Below are 21,124 nucleotides of genomic sequence, written 5' to 3'. Positions count from 1 at the left end.
ATGGGAGCACATCAATCGCCACACCGGGGCACCACCGTCAAAACCCTTGCGGGGCGAGCCTTTTATTTCCAGCGCCAGTGCGAAACCATCGACAACGTTTCCGGATTGTTCCACCGTTTCGGGTGTAAAATGATTGCATAAATTAGATTATTGTGCGGAAACGGGGCGGAAGTGGTGGTGGGCACATCGGTTGTGCGGTGCCGAATGTTGGGCACAGTGAAACAGAAAGCCCGTCGCCAGTAACAACCGTGGTAAGCGAAGATAAAATTACCGGCGTTACGCTGGCAATCAAAAGCACATCAATCAACTGTGCCCGGTAATGGTGCCGAACGAGATTTCCATGCAGGATTGGTAGGGGATGGGGGCCACTATACAAACCAGGAATAGCAGTCGAATCAAAAAGAGATGAGAGAGATGTTGGCAGACAAACAAACAAACAAACAAAAACTCGCCCATCCAAATCTGAAAATCAACCGGATGCATATGGTTCCGTGCCATTGGAAGTAATCCCATTTGTCATGCAGAATGCGACGATGGCATCTGCTGCTGTAACTGCGACTGTGACTTGACCAGCGAGAGTGCTGCGTTTGTGCACATCCGGCACATTCGTAAGTCGGTTTAAAGTGTGATTCGTATAACAATGGAAAGGATTTTTTCATTTTCTTTCGTTTGTTAAACATTGCTCTCCTTTCGTACTGGACCTAGAGCATATCCCTGGAGTCATGCACGAGGTATGTTAATGGTAAATATTATTTTTTACTCAACCAATAGTGCAATAATCTCCTTGAAGATTAAGATCTTCACTTCATTTCATCAGCTTCAAAACGATTTCCAGCTTTTAATGATCTTATTTATTAGTTTCGCCGAGTTCGAGAGGAAGATGCTCAGGAGCATTTTGAGCCAGTTTGTGTGGAGAATAATGGAGGAGCCGCTACAATGAAGAGTTCTACAAGACTGTATGACGAATTCACTATCGTATATGGTATCTCCGCTTACAACAGCTTATTGGAACTCGTCTAAATCCCAGTAATTGTACATCATGGATGAAAAGTGTAGTTCGAAGTTAGGGCTCATTCAATTATTACGTAACGCAAAAATTGACAATTTTACTTAGCCGCGTTCGAGAGGTAGATGCTCAGAAGGTATTTTGGCCCCGTATGTGTGGAAGGACAATGGAGCCGCTACAATGATGAGCTCCATGAGTTGTACGGTGAATCTACAGTCGTACAGCGGATTAGACCAGCCTGGGCTCCGGTGGGCTGGTCACGTCTTGAAAATGACACCGGACGACCCTGTCCAAGAGTTAAGAGAGTTTTAAGAGTCGACGATGCTTGCTATGTGACAATGGATGCAAACTGGATCACACCACACACCGGAATTCAAAATCACCATCTGGGAAGACACCAGAAGTTCTCAATTAATGGGTATCAGAAGATACCAAGAGACTTGACCTTTAGACAAACGACAAGTAGATAGATAACATGGAATTTGTATAAAAATCCCTAAAATAAGTTAATTTTTCATATAGTATGAAGCGGGAATCTAAGTACAATCTTATTGTATGTTACGTAACAAAAAGTTAAACCCTCCCTACCCCCTATGTAACAAAACGTATCGCTGGTACTGACGCCCCTATCAGCGTTACGTAATAATTGAATGAGCCCTTATTAAAATCCTTGTAGAGCGATAAAGAATATAAAGAAATAAGATAAGATAAAGTGAAAGAGAAAACGAGAGAGAGCAAAAGGAGCATGGATGTTATGGAGAGAAGAAGCGCGAGAGTTCCGGGAGAGATCATACGACTTGCAACAACCCATTCGCTCATATATTTGTCTCAGGAGCTATTCAAACACGTTATCTCTGTGGATGAACGTTATCGCTGAATGGATTGTAAAGCAAACAAGGGGCCGTTGGGATTTGATCCCATGTGCGGGCTAATGAATATCTCGTGCGTTAACATTGCTGCTAAGTGATTGTCCGAATAACGAAGGACAAATCGCAAACAAAACGTGCTAAAGACGTCACCTTTGCAACTACCTTGAGGCTAGGTATTCTCATCTGAGTTAATATGACAAGTTACAGTAGGTTGTCTCGTTTGTTTTTGACGATGTGCTGCAAAAGTAGCACAATTCCTTGTGATAAAAGATAGGGAGGAAAAATACAATCAATGCAACAGGAACCGGATTCGATTGCAGCCGGCAGAGGTAAATCTTTGCTATTCGATTACTTTACGCTGGCCCGCTGGACAGTTCGTTCTGTCGGTATGTTAGTGTTTCGCACGCCCAACAGCGATGGGGGACTGTCCGCTTCCCCTTCCAACGGGGGTTTCGGAAGGAAACAATCAACCAGATACCGGTTTCCGGTGAAAATTATTTTACGTTTTGTCCATTCAACCGGGGTCAGCCCTTTATTTCTGCCCTGTGGCACTGCGGATCGGTAGCGGAAAAAAGCGTGCAGAAGGCGCAAATCGAATCGTCGGCCATCCGGTGTTCGAAAATAGCCTGCAGATTTTTGCTGCCTGGACTGCTGCTGTGTGTTGATAGCCGACAGTCGTTCCGCCGAGCCGAAGGGACTGGACGGAAGCAGTGTGCTAACACAATTGCTCGGATTGAATTACGGTTCGAATGATTGGTTGCTCGATTTGTGATGTGCGGTTGTCGGCTTCGGCGACCCATTTGGAGCGTTTTCTTTGCTGGGGTTTTTTTTTTGAGAAATTTTGTGTCGCATTTTTTGTTGTTGATGTTGCTGCTAGTCTATTGTCGAGGAACCCACCAAGAGCATTCGGTGTGGTGGTTGAGAAACTTGGTCACCCAGTTGATTTAAGGGAAGGAAGCCATCGGAAAGATGTAGTGTTTTTTGGGATTGTTTTTTAAAGGCAATTGAACCGGCCGGACAGATGATATTGCGAGGGGCAAGCTTATAAACGACCTACACCAACAAAAATGGAAGGGAAAAGAAAATGATGTTGACAGTGGATACACACAACCCATAGGAAAATCCTCTCGGTGCGGTTCTTCCTGGAAATTCAAATTGTGTTTGCTTGCCCTTTTACCCGCTACGCCAGCAACCACGTCCGAGCTTTTTAATCGTCGCTGCATTTCAAACCGAACTAGTATCACACGATTCAAGCTTTTTCCAGGATGGAAAAAGGGATCAGTTTCCAGGAAAAATAGCAACGCTCGCACTAGTGTTACCATACACGGTGGTAGCTGGTATCCATTCCAACCGGCAGTAATCGCACGTTAACTCAAGTAGCGGGCTGAAGCACAGGAAAACCACCGACTCCCAGAGAATTTCTAACGTCACCAAAGTTAGCTTAACGTGGGTACGGAGTTGAATGTGTAAGGGGTATAATTTTCTTCTTAAAAAAAATAGTACACCATCATCTGGATGTAGCAGTGGTGAGTGCGTGCAAGTAGTGAAATAGCAGAAGCCTTTTAGCTTTGGCAAATAAAGTGCACCACTTGGAGGTTTACTTGAAGGATTTCAAGGAAAATAGATACACACACAAAAGGAAACCATACCATCCTCATGCTGTTCCCCTCTCGTGCATCGTAACGCTTTTGCTAAAGTAATACCGGGCGAAAAGAAAAATGATGCGTATTCTGCGAGAAGACATTACAGAACGGTTTTATCGCGTCTTATGTCTTACGGTTCTAGTGGAAGAAATCGATAAAATAAAACGGGAATAAAATGCATCGCCATCGTAGACAACATCGTACAGGAATCAGCAAAAGAATGGAAAGAAAGAAAGAGGGAGATAAAGAGAGCTGAAATCTAGCTTTGTTTCATGGTAGAAGAATAAAGGAAGAGGTAAGGTAGTGTGAAAGAGAAAGTGTGTACCGTTCCGCAGACTAAACAAACTTCGGGAACTTAGTGACAATGACTAAGTGGTTTAGTAATGAGATTCGAGCAGTAAGTGATCGATTCGAGCTGCTGAAGCGATACTTAAAGAAACGGTTTGCAGCGTTTTGCAGCCATTCAGGCGCAGAGCGATTCCCTTTCACTGAGCTGATAGAGTGTAAGGGGTGGAGGATAAAGTGATTGCTTACCTTAATACTACGTGTACGCGAACAACGGGAACGATAATATTATTCAATGTTTTATTTTTTTTTTATTTTCGTCATTAGTAAAACATAGCATGCTCAATAAATAAAAAAAGAGAGTTAATTTTCGCATTAACTAGAAAATAACTCAATGGTAGCCATTATTAATCATGTATTTGCTTGAATTTTCGGTTCTATAAAATAGCTTTCAACCGGTGGTTTGGACTAGTACAGCAACAGGTGCTTTTCGGTGCTGTCTCTATTGCATGAAGTGCTGTTAAGATGTGCCGTTTTGTGTTATGGTCTGAATCTATGACGTTGATGTGATTTACTTCAAAGCGCATTTATTAAGCAAAAATATTTCTGACCTCCACATACAGGTGGCTGATGGTTTTATATTCCGGATGCTATGTCTGCACGATGCATTTCAAGTGTGATGGATTGTTTTGTGAGATTCATGAACTGTCGGCAAACGATGGTTTCGTGTACCAGTACGTTCCGGAACACTATTCTCAAATATATATGACAAACGTACTGATGGAGCATGTGGACCGATCGGTACTGGAGAATGTGCCCAGTTTTATCGAAGTGTTACATATAAGCAACTCACGCGTAATCAAATCGATTGACCTTCCAACGGCTTTGAGAAGCATTGCGATCTCATCAACCAGCCTGAGAAGGATCGATATCGCACACAACAGTTCACTACTCGAGCTGCTTGTATTATATTGCGATCTGGTAAGAATGCCGCGTAGTGTAAGCCAGGCGCACTCGCTACATCTGCTCCAGATACGAAAGTGCAAATTGCGAAAGCTCGATTTCGCTAGCGTTTGTGACAACTCGCGTCTGTTTATGCTGAATTTGAGAGGAAACCGGATACGATACATTGTCAACACATCAACGAAGTATTGTGGCGCATACGATTCACTTACATGGCTGGTGCTGTCGGAAAATAGATTAGTCACGATGAATATGAAATTGTTTCCCAATTTTGTTCAACTGCACTATCTACATTTGGACAGCAATAGGTTACGATCGGTCGGAGTTCGATTTGTGCATAACACACTGCTCAAGCTTAATATCAACAATAACGGGCTAAGGAATTTAGATTTGTGCCGATGGCATTTGCCAATGCTGTCCCAGCTAACGATCGAAAGGAACTCCTTAGAATTGCTTCCAAAATGCGTGAGCAACTTTACGAATTTATCCAAGTTATCTCTGGCATTCAATAAACTGTCCAACTTCACCATTGCGAGTGTAGCGCAATTAAATAATCTCGTTATGCTTACGTTATCCCACAACCAACTCACCACGGTAATGTTGCACACGGAACATTTCCCCGCGAAGCTAAACACTATTGCGTTTCAAGGTAATAATTTGATCGAGTTAGACTTGAGGCTCATACCGGTGCGGTCGCTAATAGTGGATGCTGCATTTAATAAAATTACAACCTTTGATGTAAACAGTACGTCACCGAATGTTACGAAATTGATCATGCAGCATAATCCGATCGATTGCTCGTGGAACTCACCGATAGAGCGGGGACAGGTACAATGTAAGACAGTGAACAATCAGACAGTTTGATAACATGTTACTAATGTGGATCGATCAATAAAGTGAACAGTATTTATTGTATTTATTTATTTATTTATTTATTTATTTATTTATCAATTTAATTAAATTAAATGGCTTTTTTCTGACACATTTATCTATTATATTTGTAAATTTAAATGAAAAAAAACAGTTAATTAAAATCGAAAAACGTATTCCACAATGTACGCCTGAATTTATGCAATGCGTATGACACTCAGTATAAAACTGAAACTACAAAACAGGCCCATTTGAATGATGGTTTTTAACATTTTGCGTGATACAGTCGTTCGAATTATGGTCTTTCGTAGTAATACAGTTTTTTTTCAATTTACATGACTTTCAGTGCCTCGTAATTCAATAAACAAATATAAACTGTATGTTAATAGTATACTTTTAGGCGTTTAACCTCCTCAGTTAACAGAGAGTGAGAGTAAATAATGATATTCTTACACATTACACTATTTTCAACATTCCCAAAGAAGCAGACGCTGAAAAGCGAGAAAAAATTGTGCTTTAGTTGATCAATTTTGCAAACTTGTTACAAAATTGTTGTAAATGGCTAAATTATTCACACCCTTAAAATTGGCGTCATTACGCAGGTGAATGCTTTCGGGCGCGTGCAAAAAACAAAACCCCTCATCATGGTTTGCTTCGCCATCGCACGTTGGCCATCGTTGCTGTAAACGATGGTGTGCACTTGAGATGATTTCAACCTGGTGTTGGGGTGCCCGAGTGCACTTGGCACAATTTGTGCACTCAGCCGTTCGTTGAATTGTGCCACCGCCTGCGTGTACCGCTCGCGCTCGTGGGTTATGAATTAATTTATGCAATGTTGTGCATTTCGCGTCGCTGCAAGTTGTGCGGGAGGTAAAAACAAACAAAAACACACCCCGTCACACAAACAAGCACGATAGAGGCATCTGGTTGTGATGGTATGTTTTGGTTTTTGCTGCGGAACGCGAGACGCGTTCGCTTTGATGCGCTGCCTTACGCACCGGTGCGCACCAATCTGCGGGAATCTGGCAATTTAATGCTGCCACTTGCTGCTCCTTCAGCTTCTTGGGACTTGCGGCTTCAACCTTAAATTTGGGGTAAGGCCATCGTACGGCACTGTAGCGCAAAGGTAGTGATTTGGCTAGTTATACCGTACGCCTTTCATCGACCGAATAAATGAAATCATCGTGGTGGACTGGTGCCGTTCAAATGTTAGTTTGACCTCCGGACGGTTCCGACACTAGCCGCATCCTTTTCCGATGATGGGGGACTATTTTACGTCCCATCGCTTCCGATTCGACCTACATTCGACCGGAAGGTACGAGGAGGTGTACGGAAGGAGACAATAAGGCGAGGTTAACAATTTTCTCTCGTTGGGTATTTTTCTGTAATTTGCGCTTATTTATTCACGACAAGTTTGAATAATAAAACGGTAGCAACTGTTGCGACGGGGCGGGGAAAAAAGGGGAACCGGGAAATGGTTGGAAATTATGTGTCCAAAGTCGTGACATTTTCCAGAAAAAAGGGTGTAAAAAAGGCACCAAACAAAATAAAATTTGGACCAAACTAAGAAAGTATTCTGCGCTCGGGGACTCCCCATTGCTGGGTGGATGGTTGGATGAATAAATAACACATTCAACCGGACGCTAGCCCAAGCCGGTCGATGGGGACGTCGGATTATGATGGTAATATTAAATCGTTTTTTGTTGTGAAATGACATTTTTGAAAAAAAATCATAAGCCGGAAGGCAAAACCAGCAGGATGCAACGTTGTTGCGTTACGAAAAAAGGGAACCCATCGGAGCGAAGGGATCCAACCGAATCGAAGCAATTGGGTTTTGGTGCATGAAAGGGAATGGTCAACGTGCAGGAAGAACATCAGAGCATAACCTTCAATATATGGGTGTTTTATTTGTGTACTGACCCCACCTCACCTCAAGCGGACCTCATCCAATTCCATCTCGCTTGCCTTTTCGTGAAAGTAAAATGAAGCAATTAATCCAATCTAAGGCGAATTGACCAGTTGCCTGTATTTTTTTTACCAAATCGCTACTTTCAACTTTTTGTCCACGCCCCACCCAATGTCCATGGATCGCTGCCTTTACAATTCTGCACCTAACCCCTGCAACGATTCACGCGAACGCGCTGAAAAGACAACGGACAACATTCCATTTAAATTAGATTGCGGTAGCAGCAGCGGATGGTGAAAGAATTGGGGGGAGGACAAAAAGAATGAAAGAAAACATACGCTCACAGGAAAAGCACGGGCAACGGAAAAAATGCTATTTGGAAAATTAAATTACCGTTCACCGTTAATGCGAGTCATTTCGTTGGATTTTCTGGACGGGACGGCAAGATGGCGGGCGGACGAAATGGGGCAATGTTTAGTGTCCGGAGCACCAAGCTCACTGGCGCGCTAGTGGGGTTTGGGAGCGGAAATATAAACACAAGCTGCCCAAGAAAATCCGAACGGAAGCAGTGGCAAGGTACCGAGCCCCGGTTCTGATGCTCTCGGAAACAATTCTCATCACTTAAGAAGCAACAAAACAATTAGAGTTCTGAATGGCTTGACAGACACAATGACGCAAGCGTCTGTGCGAATTTTACCTTTTAATTGTTGTCAAAGTCGGATATCATCCAGCAAACCCCGGGACACCGTCTACCTGTTGGAGGGGGACGATAATATCTTAAGGCCCTGTTGCTATAGCCATCGCTTTGCACTAGGATTTAATATCGCAATCTCGGCAGAGATAAAGAACTTTTTAGCGCGGAAACAGCTACCTGTGTGTTCAGCACAGCTTACACAGAGGTGGAAGTGCAATCACGTTGGGTCTTTGCAGGGTTTACGTACTCTTATTCTTAATCCAACTGAAATGGTGAACGTACAATAGCTTCTGGACGTTGGGTGAATTTATTGACAAGAAGTTAAGACTAAAATCCTTGAAGTCTGTAGTCTTGCAAATAGACGTCGCTTGTTCCAGAGCAAAAGAACATCCTCTTGTGGAGTTAGATATTACAGGTGTACTGTTAACAACAATAGACGACATCAACTGTAATTAGTGTAAAGACTCTGTTTGAATGTCTTGTGGCCTTTAGAAAAGTAAACGGACATTTCCCCAACAGTCCTCTTCTAGGATTTCCCTCCTAGGACTCCTAAAAAAGACATACTGGATGACTCACCTGCACAGATATTGGAAATTTAGGACTTGAGCCTTGAAAATATGTGATTTATAAGGACTCTTAAGGACTCATAAGGAAGAGGAGCTCTGTACTCGTACAAAAATCTAAAAAACTTTATCTAAAATAATTTGCTTTATAGTTTAACTACATGTCCAACTCCTTTCTCCAATAATCCCAACATCCTTAGCGTCTTCTGTTCTGTTTTATCTTGTGCACGTGTTTGGGCAAATCGGGCCAGAAAGTTCTGGTTGTTAAAGCCTCTTTAGAATTTCGATAATGACACACGTGAACTATTTCACTCAACTCACTTCACTCATCTCGTCAATGTCGCGTTACTCCTACTTCAATTGAAGGTATTGTGACAAACGTGAGCGTATCCTGGAACGCGAATTTATCCAGCTATTCAGACATTGCTTTCATCTTCCTAGGGGAAGACAAAAAAAGATGCGTGTCCCTTTCCCGCACTCGCGCACGAGTGTGAATTACACCGTTGTATGACTATTATCATTTGCGCAACAATAGAAATTACAGCACAATGGGATGCAAATAAAGCAGCACCCGTGTGTGGCACAACAATAGCATCGGGGAACATCGGTACAACAAAAAAAAAGGGTAATGATCCGTAGCAGGGAGCATAAAGGACGGAAATTAAAACCAACGTCAAAAATATACAATAGGTTCGTGCACCGGTACCGGTTGTGTACGTTCCGCAGTTGGGCTGGCAGTGCTTCGGCAAACAGCTGAAGAGCGACGCGCTACTCATTTGGCCAATGCTGTGTCCTTGTCGCGCGAGAACACTTTTCATCGGTGTTGAGGAGCAGCGTGAGAGGCGGGGGATGGTGGTGAAAGAGAAAAGAAACAAAACTGTATCACACACTCGGTACGACGTGTCGGCACCGGTGACATGTCGGAAGATGGTCGCTTTTATTCGATTAATTCCAATTATCACTTTGGTCGTAATGGTACCACCTGGTGTGGTTGGATCCCAGGCGTACACCGTTGATGATGGTGTATCGTTTAGCACAGCAACAACAGCAATCCCCATCATGCGATCGAGTAGTGTCGATAATCCGGCTAGTAATGGGATAGCCGTTGTTTGGGTGGCAGTCCGATTGTAATGAGGCTAATAGCGTGTACAAATTGCATGCATAAAACACTGGCTACCACCAGGTCGATATGGTCCGGTGCTTTCATCACACTATTGAGGACGGTAGAATAGATGAGAAATTTAATTGCACACAACGATGACAACGATGTTACGGTTATGTCAGCTATAGAATGTGGTTGTGGTTTTGGTGAATGCGCCTGAAAACTGAACAAAATGGGAGAATATTGGAGCACTCAACTAGCTTGTTTGTGCAGGTGTAGCTCAGTACTTCCTTCCCATGTCTAGAACGCTTCCACCTTAGGTATTGTTGTTGCCCAAGTACCGTCAGTTTCAGAACTCCATATTTGCGACTTGGGGTGCCGTAATTTCAATCATCAATGTGAACCCCTTCTTATTGAGTGAGACAGACCCCTCCCTGGTGTATAGCATGGAGTGTAGTGTGGAGGTGGGAAACCACCAAGGCACCTCCAATGTACGTCATCGCCTTAAAGACCAAATCCGACCAACGTAACGTTCAGGTTGGACCTGGACCACCTGGACGACATGAAGGTGCGCGTACCATTGAACGGAGTGTCATAAAAATTGCTAAAGAATTGAAACGTCAAGTCAACATACCCAACATACCTCTACCTTCCCAAAAAACCCGACCTGGATCAACAATGGCGCGGTAGGGTCCATCGTGCAACACGTTGCTAGCCAGTTTAGTGCCAAGTCGAATAATGCTTTATACATTACGAAACAACGAAACTGCTCCACAACAACGAAACAAAAAAAACGAAGTTGTTGGTGTTAGTCTCTTTGCCATAAATAAACCTCAATCACCCGGGCGAACGAAACGACGGCCATGGTCGACGTGGCCGACAGCAAATGGTAAACAATAAACGGGGTATCAACAAACAGCGCACACAACAACCGTGCTGATATGCAAGCGGGACCCTTAGGCAGCAGACACAGCTGACAGCTGAAGTACACACCGTCTTCTATTCGCGTTCGGGTCGCGCTTACCTTCTCCTCCTCCTCGACACCGGTTCCAGATCGATCGGAGCACTCGGTCTGACGTTGGGGACACCTGGCCGTAGGCGTACTTTCTTATCTAGCCGACGGGTGCTAGTGCCCGCACTTGTTGACAGAGGGTGTAGTCGACGCCGTCTGCTGCGCTAATTCTAACAATATCCACAGCCGTCTACGCGTGCTGCGGAACAAAGTTTTCGGTACCTCTAATCTGTACGAAGTACGTGCGAAATGGGCCTCGATCCGGTGGGATTCCTTTCCCAAGCCGGGCAAGAATTGTCACAAATGTTTGCTCTTGGAACGGGGGAGTTCTTCATACAGTTGCCTCCGCGGAGTAATGTTTCGATGGCAGCAGTACGGATACTTTGGAATTCTGGATCACCAAGAAATCATCCCTTCGTACAGTATCCGGTTGGAGCGCTCGGTTTTGCCGAAAGGAGAAAGAGAATTAATCATAAATGTAGATGAAGTGGTAAAGTTGTGTCGTCCATCGTACCGGGCGACCGTTTTGTATTGAACCGAACCGCTAGAACAGCGCACCAATAATGGATTCCAATGCGGACGGTACAACGGGGGGGCGGGTCGATGAAGTCGAAAACAATACAAGAACTTTACCTGGGCCCCAGCGCTTCGGTAAACTTCTGACCTCTTCATTAGCGAGCAAAGCGCAAAGTTAGTCGAGTTCGATCGGCTTTCAGCTTCAGCATCGATCCGATTCCACCCTGTTCCCGTTTGCTTTTGCTTTACAGAGTTCCGACCTTCCATCCCGAAAAAAAAACCACCCTTATTGCCCCGTTGCCCCGTTGCGTTACCCATCCAGCTTGAGTTTCGTCGTGCCGGTACAAATTGCAGCTAGTTGCGCTTTTCTTTTCTAGTGGGATTACCAATAAGATTTTTTTTTCGCTGTCGCTTCTTCCATCCCCCCACCCCACCTTCCCCCGTTCAACGCCCCGGGGTGGTTCGTGGTGGCCCTTCCGGAACGCGAACGTTGGTGGTAGACGACCGCTTTTTGGACGGGATAAAATCACGATGTCAAAGTCGTATCCAATTTGGTCCTAATTTGCCTCGGGATGGAGCGGTAAATGTATTCCCCGGCTGTTCGCTCCCTTTTTGCTGGCGCGTTTTCTCTGGGTTTTCTCCGCGTTTATTTGCCGGCTCTCGCTTTACTTCTTCGCCCGCAAAATGGCGTTTGGCGGGACGGTCCCCTTTGCGGGGATGATGGCGCAGAGGTACGGTACGGTGTGCAGCATTTGCATTTTCGCTCAGCCGTAGCTTTATTAGTGTGGACAGCGAACCGAACCGGGAAGTTTTCTCTTTTTGTTGATGTTATACCAAAAAAAAAAGAAGAAATGTTGGCCCTCGGCCAGCTGATGGAAAGGCGGAGGGTCCTCTCGAGGCCAGCATGTCGACCAGTATCGCCATTAAGGGTCGCCCGCCGTGGACCCGTTGCCTGTTCCGGACGGTGGACGGTTGCTGGTGGAAAACGGTGCCGAAAATAGGGAACGATCGGTACCGGTACTGCTGGTCTGATAAATGGCCGAGGTAATGGCTGTAATTCAATATTTCACTTTTCTCACGATCTTACGCCTCCGGAGGGGTTGGCCATGGTGCTGATTTCCGGTAGCAGTCACCAAGCTTTCGCATGGCTTGGCCCCCGGGGCGGGCAAGCTGGGAAAATATGAGCGATTAGCTACCGTACGGTTTTGCAGCCGGTCAAATCCCTGACCAATCCTCCGCAGACGGTACCGAGTAAAGTGGAAGATGGGTGGGTAGGCAGGGGGTGGGAGGAAACCCAGTACCTGGGGCGGGGGTGAAGCTATGTTGGATGAGGTGTGAGGCGTGTTCTTCCGTCTGAAAAGGTGAAGAAAATATGCTAATCTATGGTAGCGCCCGGAAGGTATGTGACCCGCACAGCAGCCACCATTTGCCGGAGATGGGTTTGACCAATGACCTTCGGCACCGGTTCCCTTCAGCAAAGCAGCGCCGTTGAAAATCTAAAACATATAACCAGTGAGAAGCTGTTCACTTTCCACCCTTCGTCTCTCTCCTTCCTTTCTCCATCGTACCCACGGAACATGATTGGGCTTTTATACGCTTACCATACGATTGAGGTTGTTTCACGCGCACGGCGGTGTGCCTACCTTCCGGGGGCACCATCCATTCTCCCTTTGGACGGCAGCGAAGCGATACACGGGGGCTCGCACCATGCCAGAAATTAATGGTTGTTATTAAATTTCTTTTAATTGGACCGGTAGTGCGATACTGGGTAGCGCTTGCTGGATTCTGGTGTAAGAATTCCATTACCAGCTTACCATAGACCTTCCTCATGTGTGCTCTTGTCTCGGTCGGAGTAAGGATCGCTCGGTTTCTTCTTCCGGTGTGATTTTTCTTTAGTCACCTCGCACAGCCTCACACTCGGCCACAGTTTGAGAGTTTTCCCCAGCGCACCGAAACACACCAGTTGGCGAACGGTTTAGGTCATCATTTTGCGCGTCGGTAATGAGTGAGTGGCCTGTTTTAATTAAATGGTATATATTTCATAACCGTTTGGCGGATGTTGGCAAATGATTAGATCAAACAAATTCTTGCGTGTAATGGAATTGTGCGGTTGAAGATGAGCTTCCGCTGGACCATGAGCATGAGGTAAAATCGTTAATTATTTCGTAAACACTTGTGCACCCACTGTGTAACCCTGGGGGGGTCGGATAAATTCCACTGCACTACGATTTAAAGACCGATGTAAATTGGTTGTTCAAGAGGTATTTGTGGATCATGTGGAATAGAAGAGCTGGCAGCAGTTGCAGTTGCATTGCTTTAGGTTGCACTTTCACCACAGACAGGCTTAGCATTTTCCAACCTGGTATGCACGCCAGGTATTGTCTTAGGTTAGTGGTGTAAGATAACAAACCATAGGGTTGCAGTAGGATGGCATACTACAGTTAGCACAGATTAACCGCCTCAAAACCACCGGGCATCGGTTTTTAGTCGATATAGCATTAGCCATGAAAGACACCGGACCGAATGCAGCACACCGACCTGCTTTACTGAAGTCACACGGAATGGTTGAGCCGAGATATCTGATGGAAGGGAGTTGCTCCCGAGAAGTACACAAGAAAGTACGCTACCCACAACCAGAATGTGCTGGTTCACGTTCCGCATTGTCGACATTGCAGCGGTGAAGCGTGCACGGATGGTAAAATTGGTTCTTCCTTGGCGTGGTATATATGCAAGTGTCCGTTTCCTTTACAGTTGATTTGTCAGATAATCTTACCTTGTGGCTAGTTGAAGTTAGAAGACGCTGGCATTTACTCCCTGCAGTACGTTTCAAAAGGTTAACGGAAGGAATGATTCGATGCATAGTTAACAGGATGCTGGTTTGCAAGCTGGTAATTCTGGTACATTTTAAATCCATTTGTCTATTGAGGTGAAACTAAGGTAGTTATCTTGTGTTTTCCAACGAGAATATTGAAGAAGAGTCAATGAAGGATAAAATGACATAAAACAAATGAATCTAATGACTGCTTAGTGTGATTTCATTCGTAAATAAGTACTAAAGCGCTGTTTATTGCATAATGCATCTCGGATTGCATATCCTACGGCGCAATTAACAAAAGCGCCAGAAAGTATGCAATGCAGTACTGTGATGTTACTAATTTTGCTCTTTGCATTACTAAACGGATTATACATAATTTTTTATTCTTCGAGGAACAATGATGATTCGAGGAACAATAATGACATTCGCGTCCTCTTCTCCGTAATTGACCGTTAAATAGGTTAGAGGTTGCGTTACATAACGTTTAAATTGATGGACAAAGTTTCTGCAGCTGGTTCAAACGGGGTGTAATTTTATTACACTTTCCGTTTTATTTCAACGCTTCTGTCACATTATTAATTAGCAGTTGCATTGCGTTCGCATGGCGACGTTTCAGTCTCCCTTTTTACAGTGAACGCTTGTGCAAATGCACCTGTTCAGGCTGAGCTAATATTATACAAAGCACCCGGGTGGACACACCCACCCCCTCAAAGCGGTAGGTTTGATGGATGGATGTGAAGGAATGGGGAAGGTCAGAATCAATTATTGAATACTATTTACACCTCTAACGAATACTGAACGCTTTACTGTCGTGTTGTTTTTGTTTCTTTCTCGCTCTCGCTTTGTCTCTGTTTGTAAATTAAATTTACTTGCACGCAACGGGACGGAAATGAATCGCGATTAATATAATTATTGCAAAATGGTTGATAATTGCTGCCAGCTTCTACCACCGGGAGCGGTAAAATGTGCTACAATTCCAGAAAAAAAGTAGGACTACCCTTTTTACGTTGTTCCAACGTAATAATTCACTAAGCCCAACGTCATCAGCAAACAGCGCTACAAACGAAAAGCTGTAAATGGGCAAACGAAGCAGGAAAGATGCTGGGCTTGGGTAGTAAACAGCGCCAGCAGAGGAGCCCCAATGCCAATCGATTTCGCAACATTTCGAGCATGCAAACTAGCTGTCGAGAAGTTGCCATTTCATTCCCGTATACGAGGTGGCGTGCATCCGGCAGCAGTAATCATTTTACACGCGCTGTCAGCTGTCAAATAATCATCGTCTCATCGCTGTTGTTGTTTGCTATGCTCAGCGCTGCGTAAGCTTTAAAGCGGCTTTCATAAACACACATGCCTAGGACGGTGATGTACTTCTCAACGGCTACCAACGGAGAACTTCCCTGTGGAGGTAATGGTGCTTACGCTCCACAAGTGCAAACACAGGTTTAATTCTTCCGTAAACCGTACCGGCTTACCACCGAGATGGGGTTTCGTTGCAAACCGCCTGAAGGTATGCAAACAATATATCTCTTTTGGTCGAGATGTAACAATATATTGCATACTATTAGGCGTTGGTATGCTACTGTTAAGGTTTAGATGTGTACTATCACCTTTGGTAAGTAACAAAGAATGGAATCACCTGAAATTAGGGTGTAATGATGAGCTATGCATTGAAATGATTAAATATTAATTGAATTAGGTAAATTTCCATAACCCTTTTCTACTGTTTGCGAGATTTGCTATCGATTGAACGCTCGTGAAAGCTAGTCTAAGCTTCACCTACTAATGGGCTAATGCCTTCGATGGTCACGTTCCTTATTCTGGGCACATTCCAGGCTCCACCGTTCCAATTCTAGGTAGGCGCAAAGGTTGAAGCATAGTTCGGTTCGGTTGTAGGGGCCGTTTAATTTATAACCCTGTGTCAGCTGATTAAATTAATTACTTTCGATTACGGGCTCGTTCGCGCGACGTTGAGACGTCCGGTGGGCTTGGCTTTCCGTCGGACGCTAAGCTGTATGTTGCCCGCGCCCGGTAATTGAGATGGCGAAAAGTTTCGGTGTTCGCCAACACCGGCGTCTACCGCGCTGCCACCGACAGGCCGTATCATGTGCCGGTGGCGTGCGGTGGTTTGCTGGTCAGTTCGCACACGGTCTCGCATCTGGACGTGATGGTTTCATCCAACCGTAATCGAAAGTACATGCAGCAATTGCACCGAACTTTGTCGGAATTTTGCACAGACCGCTACCGCCGTGAGGTGAGACGTTTTCGGCCGACTTTTGCTGACCTGTCTGCACACGGCTAAGCTATGCAAACGTGTCTTGAAGCAACGTTTTTAGTGCGCCAAAACTTTGACCGGTTGAGTAGGTACTTGTGGGTGTTGTGGGTGCAGTGAGGCCTTGGCCCCCAAACATACGAGGTGCGGTAATATAAATCATCTACATAAAAGCGAATATTCGGGCTGACTGTGGCAGAGTGGCCCGAGTTTGTTAGGGTCACACAGGGATGGAGGGCGAGCAGATAGCTAGATACTTAGAAGTCCTGTAATTAGTATCCTCCAGCCGTAATCAGTGAGCAACTGCCCGGGACGCAACTAATTGGTGTAGCTATTTTGTCACACTCTGTTCTTTTTGTGTTCGGTGTGCCCACGGTGGGGCACGGTGGTGCACGTGGGCAGAGCGACGTTCTAACGTGCTTCGGGTGTTCGCATGACCGAGCGTCCGTTTTTCGGTCGGTCGAGGTCGTGTTTTTCGGGTGAATGATTCGCAAAGCCCGAGAGTCACATCAGCCGTTGGGTGAAAAGTGAGATTAATTGCAAATTTGACCAACCCCCAGCACGATCACGGGTATGTAATGGCCCTGTTTGCAGCTGCTTGAACCATGCTACATGGTTCGGTGAAGCTTGAAAACCCTTTTTCATCCGAAATTGTAATTAATAAAGAGTTCGCATGCTGCTGCTAAGGGGGTTGTGGTAGGTTAGTTGCATCGGTACAACTACACGACACTCTTGCTGGTGGTGGAATTTGTGTTATTGCCGTGGCAATCTGCGCTGTAGACTCTTCTTGTGGTGCATCCGTAATTGGCGTAGTTTGACATTAATTTGCTATGATTACGACGCGAACGAGGGGGATCAAAACCAACTCGGTAGAATCCATGTAAAGTGTACTAAACGAGGATACATTCTTTGCGAAAAGGAAGAGCTACAATTCTCGCCGAATATATTGTAAGCCCATTTGCCCAAATCGGAGCAGCAATTTAAAAAATCTCGCAAAAAAGCAGGATAGTAGTATAATTTTCTAGCAGATCCTCGCTCCGTGCCGTTGTGATATCCGCTTTACAGTTGTGCTTGGGCCAAAAAATAAATGAAGGAAGCATCCCGAATGCCTACAACAACCGTACAACAATGGTTGAATATCTGGGGAGTGAGGCAATCAGGCATCCGCAAGTCTAAGTCAATCAGCAGCATTCTCGGTTCGGTTTTGGGTCGAAATATTCAGCTTCTTTTCGACCGGTTGCATTCCTTTTTCGCTTTCGGAATTTTTGCATCTGCTTCACCCGCACAAGAGAGAGAGAGAGAGTCACACCCTGCTTCCTGCAATCTTCCTGCTTTGCCATCTTCTCTGCTAAGTGTGCGAACCGTATTCGAACGTTTAATGTCTTGCCTTTGTTGGCGCTGTTTCGTGTTCGTTGCCTGCGCCTGGCGTGTAAGGCTATTGGGCTAAGGAGGCGGCTCATCTGTTCGTTGAATGCCGACGGTAATTAGGGTTTCCGTTGTGTTCGCCCTGCACGACGAACGACGGCTAGCCTCGCACGTTGCATTCCGTTGCTGTGCAAGTATTTCGCACCGCAGTATGAAGGGGCACCGAGATTTCCGACCGGCGGTGGGATCTGGTGCGGTGCGTCAAGTTTTGTAATTGCACGCAAGCACACCATATATGCGTACCTGTGAAAAGACCCGGGCACGTATCCTTGTGATTCGCAGATGCAATCAGATTACACTAAAAGACCCTCTTTTGTAGCTTAATTAGTTCCGGCTTGCCGTGTAATGAAGTCGCCGCAATGGCTCTTGCTGTGTGCATCATTAGCGTTTGAATTAACACAACCATTGGACGCAACCGCGAAGCAACTCCTTTATGTCCATTGATTACCCTTGAACTTTTCAGCCAGAAGTACACACGAGTACAGGTGGCTCTACTACGAGAAACTGGAAACTGGACGGGAGCGTTAGACATTGCTGACATTCCTCAACAACAGAAGCGACTCTTGCCACTCCCTTCAAGAAGCGGCAATACCTTCATTAAATAGGCTCATTAAGGATAATACACCGTGGCAATAGCTTCCGCCTCACAGTACACTGTCAATTACGGTCGTGTCAACATCATTAAGCTAAAATGCAAAATAAAAATAATAAAATAGTAGCTGCAAAAAATAAATAAACACGAAAGCAGCCAGACACAACAAATCGACATAAAAGGTGCCCCAAAGTTCTGTCGTGCAAGTGCAGTAGATGACAGATCCGGTAAAAGTACGCCGGAGGTACGCGGTGTAGGTAAGAAAGTTTGTGTTTAAATAATAAGATAATTTGCTTTTTGTGTGTTGTTTTTTTTTCAATTTTAAATTGAATTCATTCCTTCCAGGAATGCAAAAGTTTTCCAATAAAAATGTAATGAGAGCAGTTGCCTTAGTTAATGTATTTGTCTTGATGATTTTGATAATTGGCTTTTCTGTTCCTTTTCCGGAAATGCGTGCTTGTTTTCTTTTTTGCGAATAATTTTCAATCAAACCCGTGCTTGTCAACAACCCAATTATAAGAAATACCGTCAAGTTATCCGGTTGCATTCATTTAGGCGTACCACGAAGGATTTTTATTTTGCTGCTACAAGATACAGCATGTTTTTGATGTTTTCCTGCTAGGCTATGTCGAGTATGCTAGAAATTGAAATGGATCACACCTCAGACTCTTTTGTTTCTTGAACATTTTCTTCACTACGCTGTGCCATTCAATCATAACCAGGTACGGCTCGTTAAGAATTGTGCCATCGCCATCAGGGTTGTAAGGGTTGTAGTGCATCAAAGAGTTCCAAATGCACCAAAGACAACAGTCAGGCTAGGGTTGCAATAGGCTAACAAGGGGCACAGCTGTGATACGTACCGGCTGTGGAGTCATTAAAAACGACTACGAACAAAGACACAATGCATGAAAGGTGCAAGGGTTTTTTTTCGCTTACTTGCGTGTAGATGAAGCCTTGGAATGGTTCCACGTTGAAGAGCTTGTTAGAAAGACCAAACCATGCTGATAAAAGTGCGATAAAAATAAGAGTTTGTATAATTTTACGATAACTTTCTTTCGCTACAATTAAACACGGTAAAGCATAATGGATAATTCGCCTTAAAGTATGCAATTCGTATGCGGGAAACGTTTTTTAAGACACATAAAGGTTTAGCTATCTTTTTTTTTTTTTGGTTTTACCACACAACGCTTCAACGTTCTTATGTTTTAAGATGCTTGCCAACAAGGTGTTTCGCCTTAGAGCTACGTGGCAAAGACAGTGTGGTAAACGTGCAGGTGTTTCCCCTTTGCGAACGAATGCGCGTGTGCGCACCACTGCATAATTGTGCCGGCTGATTATCTGGCCTATGCATGAGGACGGAACTTAAAAAACAAAAGAGCACAGTACACCCCGTTAATGGCACGATTGTTGCGTGCTTTGCATCATTTCCAAAGCAAGTATGTGATGAATCTTTCTGTCGGGCCCAGGGTACGGGTATGGGCGATGTAATAGTTGTTGGAAAGGAGGCTCACGTTTTAACGTCGCGATGCGAGAAAAAGGGAGCTTATACCCAGGAGATACTAAATTGCAACTGCGCTTCTGTTTTGATGAGCCTGACGGAAAGCGTACTTACTACGATTCCGCAAGAATTCCTCAATCATGCCAGGTCCCAGATGATTCGTAAGAAAAAGAAAAACGAAACTGCCTGGGTATTGCTTCTTAACGAATCGGAAGCTTTAAACATTCAAAGCCATCATTGAATTCCGCTACCATGCAGATACAGCGACACAGCATGAGCGAAAGCGAGTAAGAAGCGGAAAGAGTGATAGAGAGAGAGACAGCACTGATTTGCGCCTGGTAGGGTATGCAAACGGCAGTACTGCTGCTTTTATCCATTCGCTTCAGCATGGATGGTACTCGACTTCGATTTTTCTACTCCCTCGTGTACTTCTTCGCTGTACTTCGCGTTCGTCTCATCAATTAATTCCATTTTTTTTTGTTTTGCATAACGGAGCTGAATGTGTCTCAAAACGCAAATCAAACGAACAAAACTGTTTTATAAAGAGAAAACACTGAGGCGAAAAGCGAAAGGTAGCGAACGAGCGTGTGTAAACACCACGGGTAGGCAGGCGAAAGCTGGAAACCAAAATGGCATAACACGGTGACTTTGGTATGGTAGCAAAAAAAAAAAAAAATAACGGATACGAGCGAACCGTTGCGAAATCTACGAGCTGGTTGCACTGCAATCAGGGGTACCGAACTGTCCTTGACACGCACGTGCATGCTGTGTGTGTGTGTATTTGTCACAAGATATAAGAGTAAAGGAGAGGAAGCACAGCAAGCTATGGAAGCTCGGCAAGCTCATGTTTCTTCCTACCCCACCATCATTGAAGTTTTTGTCCGGAATGCCCGGAACCCGCCTAACGAACTTCTTTTGCGTCTTTCCAGCAACACAGCGAGATGGCTTCGCTTTCGTATTGCATGGGGTTGGTGGTGGCCCAATGGGTGGCCCCCGGTGCGACGGTGAGTGAGAGATTTCAAATTTACTTCCGCACAATTACGAATTGATATTGCAGCAGTGCTTCTTTCGGGCGAGGAACCAACGATATTTTCTG

This window comes from Anopheles moucheti, chromosome X (genome assembly GCF_943734755.1).
Source record: "Anopheles moucheti chromosome X, idAnoMoucSN_F20_07, whole genome shotgun sequence".
NCBI classification, from domain to species: Eukaryota; Metazoa; Arthropoda; class Insecta; order Diptera; family Culicidae; genus Anopheles; species Anopheles moucheti.
Note: the sequence above shows the minus strand (reverse complement) of the source record.